The 18,504-nt window shown below is 42.7% G+C and overlaps 1 long non-coding RNA gene across 2 annotated transcripts in view; it reads right to left on the minus strand.

Annotated features, from left to right (window-relative positions):
• Positions 1–1,971: 1,971 nt before the first annotated feature.
• The window catches only part of LOC138750386 (uncharacterized), a 28,785-nt gene continuing 12,252 nt past the window's right edge, over positions 1,972–18,504 (minus strand). For both annotated transcript variants that reach the window (XR_011349301.1, XR_011349300.1), the window contains exons 2-3: positions 10,980–11,070; positions 1,972–2,398 (exon numbers count right to left, since the gene is read on the minus strand). This is a non-coding gene — a long non-coding RNA (uncharacterized lncRNA). The remainder of the gene's footprint in view (positions 2,399–10,979; positions 11,071–18,504) is intronic.

Below are 18,504 nucleotides of genomic sequence, written 5' to 3' on the forward strand. Positions count from 1 at the left end.
CTGGATGTCTGTCTCTGGATGCTCTGCTCAGGGGACCACCCTGCAATATCTCATCAAGTCCTAGTCTCTGTGTCAGCAGGAATTCCATGCTGACCACTGCCTGATGGCCCTGTGGTCAACAGTGTTTGTCTATGCAACCATTCCCATGAAGGTGATGGGGCAAAGTCCTGCTGACTAGGACATTGTGTGGCATCAGGGCCAGACCAATCTTTCGCAACACCTGAGCCAGGTAGAACTTCAGCACATAGCGGCTTTTGGTGCCCTTGCACTTTGTTTCCAAGCACAGCCATACACAATAGCCATGCTGGTTAGGGTTATGCCCCCATTGATTGACGACGTACATGGTCCTCCAGACTCTATCCATTTTGGACCCCCACATGAATAGGAAATGTGTTTTTGGAATTGACAGGGTGGAGGTGTGGGGATGGGCCACACCTGCCTCACGTGCAGCAGTACCCGAGAGCTCCTTGCACCTGATGACCAGGTTCTACCAGATTGACAGAGTTGTTCATCTCTGTGGTTCTCCATGTCTCCTGGAACTGGGGGTCTCCTTACTGCTCCCAATCTCCTTGAGTTGGTACTTTGTTCTCCACCATCACCACAAGACAACCAAGACCCCTGGATGGAGGGCAGTGGTGCAGAGAGATCAGTGAGAATACGGGTAGTTTCAACAGGGTGGGGTCCATTCTGATGCCTGATAACAGGAGTTAACCAACGGGGAAGGAGGATGCAGGGCATTCGATAGCAGGTGGGGCAGGGTGTAGACATGGCAGCTGACTGGAATTGTCAGGGGGATACTGAGACCTGGGAGAGGAGGGGAAGGAAGGTGCAGTTGTGTTCTGACGAGAGAGTGCCGAGGGAGAGGCAACATGGGTGGAACCTCAAGGCAAGGGACCCCTGAATTTTTTGCAGGGATGGGCTCTGTAAATAGACTCCAAGATATCCAGCAAAGAGCATCTTTGTCCCCCTGCCATCAGGAAGGAGATATGGAAGAATAAAAGCAGAGAAGCCAGGGAGGGAAATAGCTTCTTCCCACAGACCGTGAGATTGACAAGGCAACATGAGCTGGATGGGAGCTAAGAATGAAAAGGTGGAGAGGAATATGGACTGATTACAACAGCACAGCCAGCAGAAGAGTGGGGCCGAAGGGCCTGTTTCTGTGTTGTCTATCTGGACCAGCCTTTTGAGTTCAAGCTTTAAAAGACCAAACCATTTTTAAATTTAATATCAACGGTATAGAATGAATCAAGAGACAAGATGTCTGTCCAGCGGCAAGCGTCGAAGGCACTTCCTGATACGGAGGCTCTGAAATTACAGGGAGGTTCTGGCCGGTATGAGGCCCGGCTTCCTCTGGAAGGAGGAGAGGAGGCAGGGATAATGTGGGGGAAGGTGTGGGGAGCGGAGGGGGTAGCGATGCCTTCCTCCATTCACCTCCCATTTCCTCTACACCGTACCCCTCCTCATTCCCATGCCTATTCCCCTCCCCCATCACCTCCCCATTTCCCGTGGCCCGTTCGCCTCCTCCGCTCCCCTCCCCAACCTAACCCTAACCCCTAACAAACTCTAACCTTCACGTTAACACAACCGATACCCTTAAACACTACACCTCGTCCCCAACCCTAACTCTTATTTCCACTCTGTCCCCTAACCCTATCCCTACGCTGTCCCCTAAACCCAACCCTAATCCTACCCACCTTCCCCAAACCCCAACTCACACCCCACCTCTACCTCCTACTCCTACCCCTTCCCCTAAACTTATCACAAGCCCACTTCCCCGAACTCTAAACCTAACCCTAAACCTCGACCTAACCCGAGCCCACATCTCCTAACCCTAAACCTAACTGTACCTCTACCCGTCCCTGACCCTTATCTTAATTCTACCACCTTCCTCAACCCTAACCTAAACCCTACCCCTATCCTCTACACCTACCCCCTTCCCCTAATCCTACCCCATACCTGCACCCCCTACAACTACCCCATTACCTACCCCTACCCTCTACCTCCTTTCTCCTACCCCCTTCCCCTATCCCTCCTTCCCCTAAGTTAGGGGTAGGAAGGGGAGGGGAAGGGGAGGAGGGGAAGGGGAGGAGGGGAAGGGTAGGAGGCGAAGGGGAGGGGCAAAGGAGAGGGGAGGGGGAGGTGAAGGGAGGAGGGCTGAGTATAGGGCATAGGTGTGAGGGTAGGTGAAGGGGAAGGTGAGTGGGAGGGGGTTGGAATGGAGGATAGGTAGGGGAGAAATGGGTGGGTGAAGGTATATGGAAGAAGTGGGAAATGGAGTTGGCAGGGCCAGAGGGAGAAGGGGAGGGGTTCAGGCCATCGTGATGTTGTCCGTCCTCTGTTCAGCTGAGATGCAATGTTCTTCTGGACACGTCTCTTTTCTCTGAGATCGCTCCTTCTCCTGGGAAGAGAAATACGAGTGATAGAGATGCCGTCTCCGAGGCCTGATCACGATGACTTTGGAGGGCCCCAACTCTCCCCCCATCACCCCCTCCCTACCCCTGCACACTAGGGCCTTTCCCTTCCTCTGCTTTACCTGAGGAAGTGTGTTATGGAGAAAACCACAATCTATATCTGCAGACCTCAGAGTACCGTGTCTCCATCAGGCAACACCCTGGTTCACCACGACATGGCAGCAAGATGCTGGACAAATCATGGATGGATCAGTCGAGTCCCTTCAGCTGACCCATCTGAACCTACCCCACAACAATATTACTCTTCCCTCCCTCTTACCAGTACCTTCTGTTTTTCTTTTATTCCTGTCCCGAAATTAAAATCTTTTTCATGCCTTTTTTGGACCAGCCTCCACTACTACCCCTGGCAATGCATTCCAGCCACCCAATACATTCTGTGTCAACAAAATATCCCCCTCACATCTTGTCTAAAGTTCCCTCATCTCACCTTATTTAGACATCCACTGGTATTCTCGCCCCAGGAATGCACACAATATTCCAAGTGTGGTTTGACTAGAATTTTATACATCTGCAACGTTACCTCTCAGTTCTTGAACTCAATCCCTGACTCCTGAAGGCCAGCACACAATACACCATCTCAAAATCCCTCTCAATTTGCACAGCAACCTTGAGCGATTTATGGAGCAGGATCTAAATATATCTCTGTCCTGCACACTGTTCATCATCCTGCCATTAACCAAGTGCTCTGCCCTCACGTTCTAGTAATCCACATTCAATAAAGATATTGGTCTATATGAAGCTAATTTTAATGGGTCTCCAACCTTCTTTGGAATAACTGTTATTCGTGCCCTTAAAAATGACTCTGGAAATAAACCTGGACCAGTTGCTTATTTAAGTACATCTGTATTTACAGGATATAACTCCATCTGTCACTTCTCTGCAAACTGGATGACCTATGACAACCTTCTACACTGTCTACAACATCTCTACCTCTGTGTCATCCCCTGACGTACTCACCCTTCCACTCCCATCATCATTCATAAAAATCACAAAGAGCAGGGGTCCCAGAGCAGATCCCTTTGGTGCACCACTAGTCATTGTTCCATCTACTACGACCCTCTGTTTACTGCAGACAAGCCAATTCTGAATTCACACAGCCAAGGCTCCATGGATCCCATGCCTCCCGACGTTCTGAATGAGGCCACCGTGACGACCTTGTCAAGCACCTTACTAAAATCCACGTGCAGCACATACAGACCTTGACCTTCATCTATTTTCTTTGACACCTCCTCGAAATACTTAATTTGACTCGTGATGCAGGACCTGCTCCTCACAAAACTATCCATGAGTTTCCCCAGCATGTTTGTGCATTGCCCTGGGCCCCAGCATCTGCAGACTTCCTGGCCAGTCCCTCCCTTACCCCTTCCCAGAGCTTCCGCATCCATTACAACATTAAGCATTGCTGCCCAGTACTGCCCAGTACAGACCTTTGTAAACGTTCTCCACAACCAACTAACCCTTACCCGTACCACACCCATAACTATGGGTGGATTAAATATCCAATTAACTTCTTTGTGAAATAATGCATCATGAATTTGATGTTGATTCCAATTTCGAATAACTTTTCATAATTCTCGATCAGCTCCTTTAAAGTTAGATCCATTATCAGAACATAATTCTTTTACTTGACCACGTCTAGGAATAAAACGCCAAAGAACATTAATAAAAGAGTCTGTATCAAGCAATGACGCTGCTTCAATATGAATTGCTCTCATAGTCAAACAAGTGAAAATAACTCCATATCGTTTTTCAACACTTCGTCCTCACTTTACTTGCAAAGGACCAAAATAATCAACTTCCACGGATGTAAATGTGAATTCATCAGTTGAAACTCTGTCCTGTGGTAAATCTGCCATTTGTTGTTGTCCAGGTTTTCATTCTCTCTGTCAGTCACAAAGAGATGAAACCTCATGATTTCATTATTAATATATTTAAGCACTGATGTTCTATCAGTCCAAAACACAGGATCTGCTAACTCCATCTGTAATTCTCTTCTTAACATAGCGTCCATTTTGCTCGCCATAATAGCAGCAGTCAATTCCATTCAAGGTCTGGTGACTGACTTTAATGGAGCCACTCTGGCTTTTCCCATTACAAATCCACCATCTACTCGCACTTGGTTATTTCACAGGACTCAGTAACTGACAGGATCAAAACCACCTTCACTTACATCAGAAAAATCGTGTAACTGAGCAAATGTGGCCACTCCAAAGTCTGTTGACTTCAAAACTTCCAAGTATTTGAAGACGCTCAATCCAATTACTGCAATCTTGTGCGATGGATTCTGGATTAGTTTCATCCCATCCAAATTTTCTTCTGCACAAAACTGGTATTTGGCCGGGCTGACCATTAGGCTGAATTCGGCCAGTCGGGACAAGAGGGTGTGCAGTTGAGATTTGTGTTGTGCCCAGTCTCTGTTGGTGACAAGAATGTCATCCAGATAAATGAACGCGAAATTCAAATCCCTGCGCACCGTATCCATGAGGTGCTGGAAGGTCTGGGCGGTGTTCATGAGCCTGAAAGGCATGCATAAAAATTTGAACAAGCCGAAGGGGGTGATGATGGCCGTTTTGGGGATGTCCTCGGGGTGCAATGGCATTTGATGATACACGCACACCAGATCGACCTTGGAGAATACTCTCATACCATGCAGATTGGCCATAAAGTCCTGAATGTGAGGGATGGGGTAACGGTCAGGTACTGTCATGTGATTAAGCCGTCGATAATCTTCGCAGGGGCACCAGCCATCGGAGGCTTTTGGGACCAGGTGGAGCGGAGAGGCCAAAGGACTGTTGGAGCAACGAATGATCCCCAGTTCCTGCAGATGCGAGAACTCCTCTTTCGCTATCTGGAGCTTATATGGCGGGTTTAACAGTAATGTACGATAAACTGTATCAGACACTGTGACACCAGGTTCACAGTTGGGAGAATATTTAACGGTGATATACAGTAGACTTTGGCAGATACTGTGACACCAAGTTTTCAGTAGTGAGAGGTTTAACAGTAATGCATGATAAGCTGTGAATACCAGGTACACAGTTGGAAGAAGGTTTTATGGTGATGTAATATTAACTGTGGCAGATAAAGTGACACCAGGTTCACATTGGGGAGATGTTTATGGTGATGTACAGAAGACTGACGCAGATATGGTGACACCACATTCACAATGAGGAGAAGGTATATCAGTGATGTACAATAAACTGTGGAATATACTGTGACTCCAAGTTTATAGCGGGGAGAAGGCTGAACTGTGATGTACGATAAATGGTGGCAAAAACAGTGAAAAATGGGTCAACGTGGGGAGAATGTTTATCGGTGATGCACAGTCGACTTGGTAGATACTGTGACACTGTATTCACAGTACTGAGAAGGTTTAACAGAGATGTATGGTAGAATAAGGCAGATTCTGTGACTCCATGTTAACAGTAGTGAGAAGGTTTAAAAATGATGTACAATAAACTGTAGCAGATACAGTAAAACCGGTCTCACAATGGGGAGAAGGTTTAATGGTGATGTGTGGTAAACTTAGGCTGATATTTTAACACCAAGTTAACAGGGGGAGAAGGTTTAACGATGATTAACGGTAGATTGAGGCAGAAGCTGAGAGACAGCATTCACAGTAATGTGAAGGTTTAACAGTGATTTACTATAAACTGTGTCAGATCCTGTGACAAGATTGCGCAGAGGGTAGATGTGTGGTTCCACCCTTCCCCAGTTAGACTATTAAATGTTCAATTTTAAAAGTTGTAAAAGTGATTAAAAATACTGTTTATAGACTTTGGAATAGTGGAGGATCGAAATAGCTACTAATGTGAAAAAATTGAAAACTCGGTTCCAGAAGAAATTACTTTACAAAAGTGTTGAAGAATTGTGGCCGAGTTCAAGTTGAAGCAACGGAGTCGTCGACTGGAGTCTCCAATCCTCAGAGGACTCCTGCCCGGCTAAGTATTTTGTCGGTACCACTTGCGCTATCGCAAGATGGCGCCAGCTCAGTGATGTGTTCAGCGGTTTTGACTCATGCACTCATGAACACAGACGTGAGGGTGGGCCAGCTGAGCGAGGACTGGCCCGTGAGCCTGCAGCATTGCCTGGTGGTCAGGGGAGGTACAGTGTAGCATCAGAAGACGCACCTGCGCAGTCGGTGGCCCTACCGGGCATGCACAGTGCGTCGGGGGTCCACAAACGTTTGGAGAAGGTGTGGGCTGTGGGGGAGCCTGAGCGACGGTGAACTGACGAGGTCGGCACACTGTTGTCGGGTGTCCAGACCTGCAGCAGCACCGGAAGAGGACCTATTGCTATGGAGGAAGAAGATGCTCAACTTCATTAGAATTTGAAGAACTGGGGACTGCGGCAAAAGAAGGTCAGCCTCAAATGTAGGTGATGGATCCTGGACTGGATTTCTGTGTTTCCAATTCTGGAAGGGATTGCTCAACTCATGGAAGATATGTCAAATATGTCAATGCAGATGATTCATCAGATTTTCGGAAATGAAAACTGAAATGAACACTGTGTGTGAAGAAATGACTTTTATGAAGCAAGATATTAATGTAGTTAAGAGCGATGTTACGAGATGGACACGATCAGTGGATACTGTGCAAAATCATTTTAAAAAGATTGAGGAGGCTTTCTTGAATGCAAGAGTCAAGTGGAGCATAATAGAGAAAAAATGGAAATAGTGGAAGATCCTTTTGTAGATTGGGGGATTCAGAAGAAGGAATTATTGAAGAAGTTTGACTCATTAGAAAACCAAAGTAGTAGAAATAATGTTAAGATAGTAGATCTTCCGGAAGATATGGAAGGTTCGGATCCGGTGAAGGTTTTGAAGAAATGGATCCCAGACGTGTAGGGCAGGTAATTCATTCAAGAAGGACTGGAATTAAATCGAGTGAATAGAGCGTTAAGGAAGAAACCGTTTCCAGGCCAATTACCACGATCTCTGTTTTAAATATCAAGACAGAGAGATGATCCTCCGATTGGTGGTGCAGAAAACACGGCAAAATCAGGCTCCAATTATGGTTCAAAATAATAGGGTTTTTTAAATGCAGATCTGAGTCAAGAAATTATCAGAAGAGTCCGAGAATTTAATTCAGTCGAAGAAGTATTGTGGCAAAAGGGATATAAATTTGCTTTTCGTTATTCGGCAGTATTGGAAGATTTTTATGGGAATTTTCAATCTCAGTTTATTGAAAATGACCATGATGCTTTAATATTTGCTAATTCATTGCCAGATGTACAAGGAAATGGGCGAATGTCACCATTGTCACCAAAGGGAAGGGTCAATGGGAATGGAAATGGGAAGATTGGAAAATATGGAAAGAATGGGAAAAAAAGTTGAATTGACGCAAAGTCTTCTCGATGTTGAAGATCCGGAACAATCATTGGGACTGGAATCACTGGGTTGAATGTTTTTGTTTCAGGACTTTGTGAAAGTCTGACTGGGGGTGGGTGACACTGAGTCCTTTAGTCACCTGCCACTTGTGGACTTTACCACACACCCAGATTTTTAGGGGGCTACTACTTTTGAGTAGCTTGTTTTGGGATTGATTTTTCTCCTTTTTTTGGAATTTTTAAAATAGGTGGGATTCGAATACAGCGAGACTTAGAAGGGGAGCATTATTTTATAGTAGGATTCACATTTGTGAGAAGGTTTAACAGTGATATACTATGAACTGTGTCAGATACTGTGACACCAGGTTCACAGGGGGTGAAGGTTTAACGGTGATGTACGGTATGTTGAGGTAGATAAAGTGACACCAGGTGCACAGTGGGGATAAAGTTCAACGATGATGTACAGTAGACTGAGACAGTTACTGTGATGCTGGGTTCACAGAAGCGAAAATGTTTAACAGTAATCTACGATGAACTGTGTCAGATACTGTGACACCAGGTTCACAGTGGGGAGAAGGTTTAACAGTGATGTACGATAAACTGTGTCAGATACAGTGACACCTGGTTCACAGTGGGGAGAAGGTTTAACAGTGATGTACAATAAACTGTGTCAGATATAATGACACCCATTCACAGATGTGTAAAGGTTTAACGATGATGTATGGTAGACTGATAAGAGATACTGAGACAATGGGTTCACAACATTAACAAGATTTAACAGTATTGTACGATAAACTGTGAGATACTGTGACACCAGGTTCACAATTTGAATAAGATTTAACGGTGATGTAAAATAAACTGTGTCAGATACTGTGACACCAGGTTCACATGGGGAGAAGGTTTAACGGTGATGTACGGTATGTTGAGGTAGATAAAGTGACACCAGGTGCACAGTGGGGATAAAGTTCAATGATGATGTACAGTAGACTGAGACAGTTACTGTGATGCTGGGTTCACAGAAGCGAAAATGTTTAACAGTAATCTACGATGAACTGTGTCAGATACTGTGACACCAGGTTCACAGTGGGGAGAAGGTTTAACAGTGATGTACAATAAACTGTGTCAGATATAATGACACCCATTCACAGATGTGTAAAGGTTTAACGATGATGTATGGTAGACTGATAAGAGATACTGAGACAATGGGTTCACAACATTAACAAGATTTAACAGTATTGTACGATAAACTGTGAGATACTGTGACACCAGGTTCACAATTTGAATAAGATTTAACGGTGATGTAAAATAAACTGTGTCAGATACTGTGACACCAGGTTCACATGGGGAGAAGGTTTAACGGTGATGTACGGTATGTTGAGGTAGATAAAGTGACACCAGGTGCACAGTGGGGATAAAGTTCAATGATGATGTACAGTAGACTGAGACAGTTACTGTGATGCTGGGTTCACAGAAGCGAAAATGTTTAACAGTAATCTACGATGAACTGTGTCAGATACTGTGACACCAGGTTCACAGTGGGGAGAAGGTTTAACAGTGATGTACAATAAACTGTGTCAGATATAATGACACCCATTCACAGATGTGTAAAGGTTTAACGATGATGTATGGTAGACTGATAAGAGATACTGAGACAATGGGTTCACAACATTAACAAGATTTAACAGTATTGTACGATAAACTGTGAGATACTGTGACACCAGGTTCACAATTTGAATAAGATTTAATGGTGATGTAAAATAAACTGTGGCAGATACTGTGACACCATGTTCACAATGGGAATAAGGTTTAACGCTGATGTAAACTAAAATGTAGCAGGAAAAGTGACACCAGATTCACAGTGGAGAGAGGTTTAATGCTGATGTATGGACGACTGAGATCGTTACTGTGACATTTGCTTCACAGCAGTGAGAAGGTTTAACAGTAATGTACGATAAACTGTCAGATACAGTGACACCAGGTTCACAGTGGGGAGAATGTTTAACAGTAATGTACGATAAACTGTGTCAGATACAGTGACACCAGGTTCACAGTGGGGAGAAGGTTTAACAGTAATGTACGATAAACTGTGTCAGATACAGTGACACCCATTCACAGATGTGTAAATGTTTAACGATGATGTATGGTAGACTGATAAGAGATACTGAGACAATGGGTTCACAACATTAACAAGGTTTAACAGTCATGTACGATAGACTGTGTGAGATACTGCGACACCAGGTTCAGAGTGGGGAGATGTTTTAACGGTAGAGTACAGTAGACTTTGGCATATTCTGTGACGCTGAGTTCAGGGCAGTAAGAAGGCTTAATGGTGATGTGCGTTAAACTGAGGCAGATACTTTAACACCAGGTTCACAGGAGGAAAAGGTTTAATGTTTATGAATGGTAGACTGAGGCCGAAAATGTGAGATGGATTCCACAGTAGTAAGAAGGTTTAACAGTGATTTACTATAAACTGTGTCAGATACTGTGACACCATGTTCATATTGGGGAGAACGTTTAACAGTGATGTACGGTAAATTGAAATGGATACCATGACACTGGGTGCACAGTGGGGAGGAGGTTTATCAGTGATGTACGGTAGACTGAGACCAATACTGTGACACCAAGTTCACAGTAGTGAGAAGGTTTAACGGTGATGTACGGTAAATTGAGATATATACCAAGACACCATGTTCATAGTGGGGAGAAGGTTTAACGGTGATGGACGGTAGACTGAGGCAGATTCTATTACACCAGGTTCACAGGGGGAGAACGTTTAACGTTGATGTACGATAGACTGAGGCAGAAACTTTGAGACAGGATTCACATTCGTGAGAAGGTTTAACATTGATGTACGATTAACAGTGTCAGATACATCAGGTTCATATTGGGGAGAAGGTTTAACGGTGATGTACGGTAGAGGGAGGCAGATACTGTGACACCAGGCTCATTGTATTGTTCATTTATCTTAATTACAACATCTAATTTATATCTCCATTTTTTTGTGACAACTTCCAAACATTCCATAAAACTTCTATTCTTATCAGATTTTGTTCATTTTAATAGGTCACCACTAAAAGCCCAAATCGTTTGGTCTCTTAAGTACACTGCACAAAATTAAATTCTTAACCTAGGTTTGGTTCAACGGCACTTCAGTCTCCTTCATTATTTTTTAAGTACCTCATTTTGTGCTTTATGCTTTGCCCAGCCGATTCACCAAATGGGCATCCAACTCTGTCTTCTCAACTTTACCCAACGTCTCCTCTGTAAACTTAAGCAAACCAAGAAGACTAAAATTAAAATTTTCACATTGGCATTTTCAAACACAAAAATGACACTGTGATTTGCAATTTCACATCAAAATCCCACTTGCTAAACTTGCAAGCAACTGAATCGCATCCTACAGCTGGAAAATTGCAAGAGAACTGCTTGGTTAAAGCAAAGATTCCACCCAGTCACCCCATTAAAGGCCTCCAAGTTAACAACAGATAGCAACCTGAAAGTTAAATACAAAGATATGTATCAGGAATATTAACGGGCTTTAAAAAAAAACATTTCCACGATTGAAAGAAAACTCCTCAGGGAACATCAGGCTCTTGTTGAACATTTCCTGTAGTATTCCTCAAAATGGTTTGAATCTTGATTTCAAGCAGAGTCATTTGGTGAGATTGTTGGTCCAGAAAAAACCCTGCCCACACACTCCCTTAAATACCTGCAAAGTCGTGGCTCAGCTCTGCTCCATGCTAAAGCTATCAGAGCTTTTCTGAAGAGATAACGGACTTCAGATGCTGGTACGTTGAGTCACCAAAACACTAATGATTCCCTGAACAACACACCTCTATCTGAAAACCAACAAGAACCTTCCCGAGTGGTAAATATCAACAAGACATAATATCATGTAACCGTTGTGTTTGTGTCGTTGGAGAATTCTCTTTCCATTCAATCAGAATTAGAGTTTTTGGTGCCGTATTTGAGAAAAGATGTGTTGGTGTTGGAGAAGGTCAGAGATGATTTACTGGAATAATATCAGGAATGAAAGGGTTAGTGTATGAGGAACAATTGTCGACTCTTCAACTGTGCAAGTTGGAGTACAGAAGGATAAGGGGGACCTCAGAGGCATTTCAAATGCTGGAAGGCTTGGACAGAGTACATATGGCAAAGATGTTTACCATGGTAGGGGATTCTAGGACAGGAGAGCATAATTTCAGGATAAAAGGGTGTCAATTTAAAACAAATGTGGAAAAATTGGTTTTGTCAGTGGGTCGTGAAACCCACGTGAGGTCATTGGGTGTATTTAGGGCAGAGATTAACAGGTATTTGATACATCAAGAAATTAAGGGTAATGGGGAGAGAGCTGGGGAGTGGGGGTGAGTGGAAGAATGGTGGAGCAGACTCGACGGGCCTACTTCTGCTCCTATATCTTGTGATCTATATCCTGCTGGAGCCCTAGACAACCCTCCTCGTGTATTCCATTCTTAGAAAACATTCTGCATCATGGTTTTATGTCACATGAACCCATTTCCAATTGAATCCCATGTTACAAGTGACCCAATGCAAATTCTGCATTGAGAGGACTGAAGCTTCCTCATTTTAAAAATTGTTATGGAGCAGCTCAAATGAGAATTATTGCTTCCTTTTTTGAAAGGATTAAAATAGAATCAAATAAAATAGGAGAGTACATAAAAAACAAAGAATTTGGAATTGATTTGGAGGATGCACAAAAAAGATTTGTTAAGATAGCTCCTGCCGTAGCAAAAAAATGTATTATGTCAACCTGGAAATTGGAAGATAATTTGAAAATACAACAATGGTATATAGAAATGAATAAATGTATTCCATTAGAAAAAATAACATATAGTTTAAGAAATAATATTGAAATATTCGAACAATATGGGAGCCTTACATTAAACACAATAGCGAAAACCTACTGGGGACAATCATTACCTAAGTTAACGGAAGGAAAAGGAAATGAAAAGAATGGACTCAGTAGAATTTCTGGTGTATTTTTCTTGAATGACAACATTGTCTGACTGGTTTAATGTATCCTAGATTGTATACCTTAAATGGATGGGAGGGGGGAGGTAGGGAGGGTGGGATGGGAGGAGGGAGGAAAAAATGGCACTGTATATGTTTGAACAGGAAAAACTGTGTGTCATGGTTAATGTGATTTATGGTGTGAAAAATAAAAAACTAAAAAAAATAAAATAAAATAAAATAGGAGAGTGAAAAGCACAAAAATTTATGTACAAGTGGGAATCAAAATTAATGGTTGGTAATAAAGACACACAATTGTTGAAACATTTGATTAATATATGGAATAAAATAAATGATGTAATTGGTGTAAGTGGATGTACATCACCCAGAATGGCTTTGATTCAAAATCCTCGTATCTTTTTTTAAAGGATCATGAATTTCTGGATAGCTGGTTTTGTAAGGGGATTATAAATGTTGAAGATTGTTATGAAAGGGGTGAATTAATGTCATTTGAACAACTGAGAAATAAATAACGTATAACTCATCGCAATCGTTTTTGCTATTTCCAACTTAGAACATATTTGAAGGATAAGTTAGGACCAACCATGTTGTACTGAAATAGAAATTCCTTATAAGAGGAATTGTTAAAAAAATTATTTGATGATGTCCTCTTTATTACAAGTAGGAACTTTTAAATGAGAAGTTCATAAGTTGAGACAAAGGTGGGAAATGGATCTGAATTTTGAAATTAATTGGCAAATATGGGGAGATCCATTTTAGGATCTCAATGCAAGATATAAATTAGTTCAGTATAATTGTTTTTACATCAGTCATGTAGCAGATGTCAGCAAGGATTTTATCTGAAACCTGCACCTGGAGTCAGGTGACTCAGGCTGTTGGATGTGAAAACCTCCTCAGGAAGCTAATATGGCAATAGAGATCACATGATCCAGGGGAGTTGTATTAATTCACTTCAACGCAGCATTTTGGATCTATTGACCAGAGTTCCACACTGCAGCAGTGAAGAAGGAATTCACAACTAGTTTATTTTCTACATTTACTTCTTACACCAGTGAAATTGAATAGAATAAAATCAGAATTATCAGATCAATGTTTTAGGTGTGGTTAAGATGTCGCAACTTTCTTGCATTCATCTTATCTTTGTCCTAATGCAAGATGTTTTTGGGGAGAATTACAATATTTATGGAACAAGTTATAGGAGATGTTTTTCCACAGAATCTGACCTTATTTTTCATACGAAATATTGAAGGAACAAGGCCCAAATTAAATCTATTAATATACCAATTGAAATTTGTTAAATTAACGTTAGCGGTGATGAGCACATGTATTGCATTTACTTGGAAATCAGATATATATATATTTTTAGGGATGCCAAGATGACATGCAAAAATTCAACGATGTATTCCTTTGGAAAAAATTACATATAGCTTGAGAAACATCTACTCTTTACTTTTGTAAATTTGGCATCTGAATATACAAATATCAGGCTTCAATTTGTAATAATGCCCTTTCCATCCCTCTAGACATGTGAGATTCTCCTCTTAGTTAATTTTTTTAAATTTAGATTTGTTAGGTTTCCTTGCCACCGTGAATTCTGCAGAAGCGGTCGACTAGTGCAGGGCACCAGAAAACAGAAAGACCACACCCCACCAACATCTCAGAAGCAGAGGATTCAATCCACGGGTCAGTGACCAAGGAAGCCGACCAGTGAGGGGATCTGCAGCTGAAACACCCACATAGGTGGCAGGCTGTTGGTGACTTGTGGAGAGAAACCCACGCACGCTGCAGGCTTCTGGACAAAGCAGTCAAGGAACCCACACCAGGCTGTGGATTGCTAGAGACTGGGTCAAAACTGGCTAAAAGGGTGTCAGGTATCAGACCTGGGATACGAGTGAGTGCTAAATGGTTCCTAATTATGTCAGAGGTTCAAAACTGGAGCTCACATTGCCAATGACTTGGATTGGTCTGTGAGCATTGAAAGAGAATCCACAGACCCTCAGTGACTTGGCCCAGGGTTTGGGGTGGTGGTGGGGGGGGGGAAAGCACTCAGTCTTTCTCTGACTGCAAGAGGCATTTCAGGCAATATCTGCCAGAGGGGGGAAGAGTCTGTTTGTCTTACAGCAGGAAAAAAACAATTTTGTGTGATATGACACTTTTTAATTACATGACAGTAAATTGTCTCCTGAAATAGAGATAGAGGTTCAAGTTTCAAATTATTACAAACTCCACTCACCAGATTATACCTCTTCCCACTTTTTTTTTCGCAAGGACACCATTGATTTTATCACAACTCCTCTGCTGCATCTGTCGTGTGACAGATTATTTATTTTACATTGTACATAGACATGTTTTTGAAAGAGATGGATTGGAGGAGTCGTTTAGGTCACAAACAAACACAAACACTTCACAAAACAGCTCTTATTTAAAATGCAAGAGCTTTGCTGAGAGTGAGTCATTCAGGCACCGAGAGCCTTTGCAAAGACGAAACAATGAGACTGTTTTGCTAAAGAATTTCAAAAGCAGGTGTAAATGGATTATTGTTTTTAAACCAACAGATGAATGGACTCAGAAGTTTGGGTCTGGTGGAGTAATCTGGCTGGTTCCAGTTTGCTTTTCTAAGAAGGTCATGTGGTTTTGCAAGCAGAGAGGAGAGACCAAATAGGCTTTTTCTAACAGAGAGAGAGAGAGAGAGAGAGAGAGGGCAAGCTGGCATCTTGTTTTGAAGACGAGTTGCGAGTTCTCAGTTCAGCCTGTTGAAGAACTTTGTTGTCCATACAAGAGGAAATGGCTGGCTAGAAATGGTATTTCACCTGAAATAAAGGAAACAAAAGGAACTCAATGGTGACCTACAGAAGAGGTTATCATTTGGAAAACCCTGATTGGTCAAGTTTCTTTGGCAAGACCCCAAAGTGGCTGATCAGAGGGAATCAGTTTATGTGTGTCCAATGAGCAAGAAATCCCTCTCTGAAACCAACAAGAATCTTCCTGGAGGGTAAACATTTACTTTTAATCCCCAGAGCTTATCATTCATATTCAAATTCATAAATGTTGAATTCTATGCACAGCATCAGAATTGATAGACACCGGTGAACTTGGAGTTGTGTCAAAGAACTTTATGCACATTAAATACACCTGCTCTTCGAATTAGAAGGGGGTAATGGAAGGCTGTTAATAGTGATAAGTTAAAGTTTGACCCTGTTTTTTTTTGTTTAAAGCAAATTAAAAGCAATGCTTGTTTAAGTATGAATGGTGTTATTGTTCAAAATCTGCCTGTGATGGAAAGTATTCTTGGACTGAATAGACATCTGGGCCAAATGGCTATTTAAGGGGAATATGTACATGATTGTACATCCTAAAGTACAATGACTACTTCTATCCACTTAAGATTGTTAAAGAGCAAGAATAGACAATACAATCACGTAAAATTCCCATCCATACAGCACACGTATTAATACACAAAAAAATCACACCTCCTTATCAGTCAGGAAGAGCCTCCACTTCTCAAGGAGGCTGAGGAGGTCAAGACTAACGGCTCTCATCCTGAGATTTTACAGGAGCGCAGTTGAGTCTCGACCTTTGGATGGACTAGTTGCTGTATAGCATCAGACAGCAATAATGCAGAGTAGTGAGGATCACTGGGGTCTCCCTTTTTCTGTAGATGACATTTACTGGGAGTGTTGTTCAAATTGGGCTCAAGGAATAGTACAAAGACAATTTTGATCTAGTGAACAGCATCTTTAACCACGTCCATCATCAAAATCAGGACTTACATGCTGGGGAATAGCATCTTCCCACAGGCTGTGAGATGGATGAAAAGTATCCTGTAAGTGTGATCATCCTCCCAAATATTTATATATGTAGCGTCTACTTCAATAGAGCTACTAAAGCAACACACACACACACACACACACACACACACACCAGGTTAGTCAACAGAAGATTGCTTTATTCATTATTTACAGGCTTCTTCTATTTACAGTGTGTCCCGGGCTCCATGGGTCAAGGTGTGACATCATTTATGTGTTTGCAGCAGATCCACGGGGCCACAGGTTTAAATTAAGCCCTGTGAGTGTCCTGCACCTTCCGGCAGGGGAAATCACAGATCAACGTGCCATTCCTCGACACGCAGGACCACGTGCATGCGGTCAATTAAATGGATGAGTTCCCAGCTGTCTGCCTTATGATTTCATGTGCCCGCCATAGAACCTGGCTCTCTCGGCCCGCTACATAGCTGATACACCTCCCCCTCAGAACCATCGCCAGAAAGTAAAACACCAGCTGCATGCAGCTTAGGTGGACACCCTCATCGTCTAGGATGGGGGCACTGAATGGGTGAAGCGGGATCCACATGGGCAGGCTTTTGTCTGTTCCAACTAAACAGCTGCGAATGTCCCCCAATGTGCAAAGTATACTCAAACCCATCCTTCTTCACCATGCGGAAAAGGCCCTCATGCGGTCGTTGTAACAGCACTCCTGGGTCCTGTCTGCGCACAAATATAAAATCAGTGTCCAGGAGTGGTGGGACACATTCTGTTAAGGGGATCCAAGCCAATGGGTAGGAAAAGCTTTGCTGATTACGATACCATGTCGAAGCTGTGGAAGGATGTTCAGATCATAGTTGGTTGTGAAATGAATGTCCCATGAAACTGTAAGGACTGTACCATAAACCATCTCTGCGGACAATGCAGACATATCTTACTTTGGAGCTGTGCGCACTCCCAAAAGAACGCATGGTAACTCATCAATCTAATTGAGGATGGAGCGGAGACAACGCTGGTGGAAGCATTCTAGGAGATAAAACACAGTTACATAATTCCATGAAAGTGGTGTCACAGGAAGACAGGGTTCTAAAGACAACTTTTGTCATCTTGGCCTTCATTAATTAACAAAAAGAAAATAGGAGTTGGGAAGTTATGGTGAGGTGGTATAAGATGATGGTGAGGTCAAATTTGGAGTATTGTGTGCAGTTGTGGTCACCTAGCTACAGGAAGGGTATTAATAAGATTGAAAGAGGGCAGAGAAGATTTACTTTGACACTGCCAGGTCTTCAGGAGTTGAGCTGCAGGGAAAGGTTGAACAGTTTGGGACTTTATTAATTGGAGAGTCGAAAGAGTGAGAGATTGCTTAAAGTGGAATATGAATGAGAAAAAAGGCTGAGAAAGACTGCAGTTGACCCAATTGTGAAGGAAATATTTTGCCTGAGAAAAATTGTCATTGGCCCATTTCCTCTCGAGTTATGAAACCACGCACAGAACAAGTCAATGTCATACGATTAAAACAGTGGTTTTCAAACTTTTTTTCCCCAATCACATAGCTCATTAAGTAATTCCTTACTAACAGAGCACTTCTGGCAAAGGGATTAAGTGGAATATGATCCGGGGGGTGGGGGTGTGGAGGAGGAGTTTGAAAATCACTGCTCTAGATGAAAAGATTTCTCCATCTCCGTTTTAAGCAGACATCCTTTTATTCTGAGGTTGTGCCCACTGGTCCTAAACTCTCCCAGTACTGGCAAAATCCTCTCTATCCAGCCCTTTCACTATTCATCAGATTTCAATGAGGTCCTGCCTCATCCTTATCAACTCGGGCGAGTCCAGGCCCAGAACCATCAAATGCTCCTCAAACATTATTCCTCTCATCCCCAGGGTCATTCTTGTAAAACAAGTCTGGGCCATCACATCCTCTCTTAGAAATGGGGCCTAAAATTGCTCAC

The sequence above is a fragment of the Narcine bancroftii genome, unplaced genomic scaffold (assembly GCF_036971445.1).
Source record: "Narcine bancroftii isolate sNarBan1 unplaced genomic scaffold, sNarBan1.hap1 Scaffold_133, whole genome shotgun sequence".
Lineage (NCBI taxonomy): Eukaryota > Metazoa > Chordata > Chondrichthyes > Torpediniformes > Narcinidae > Narcine > Narcine bancroftii.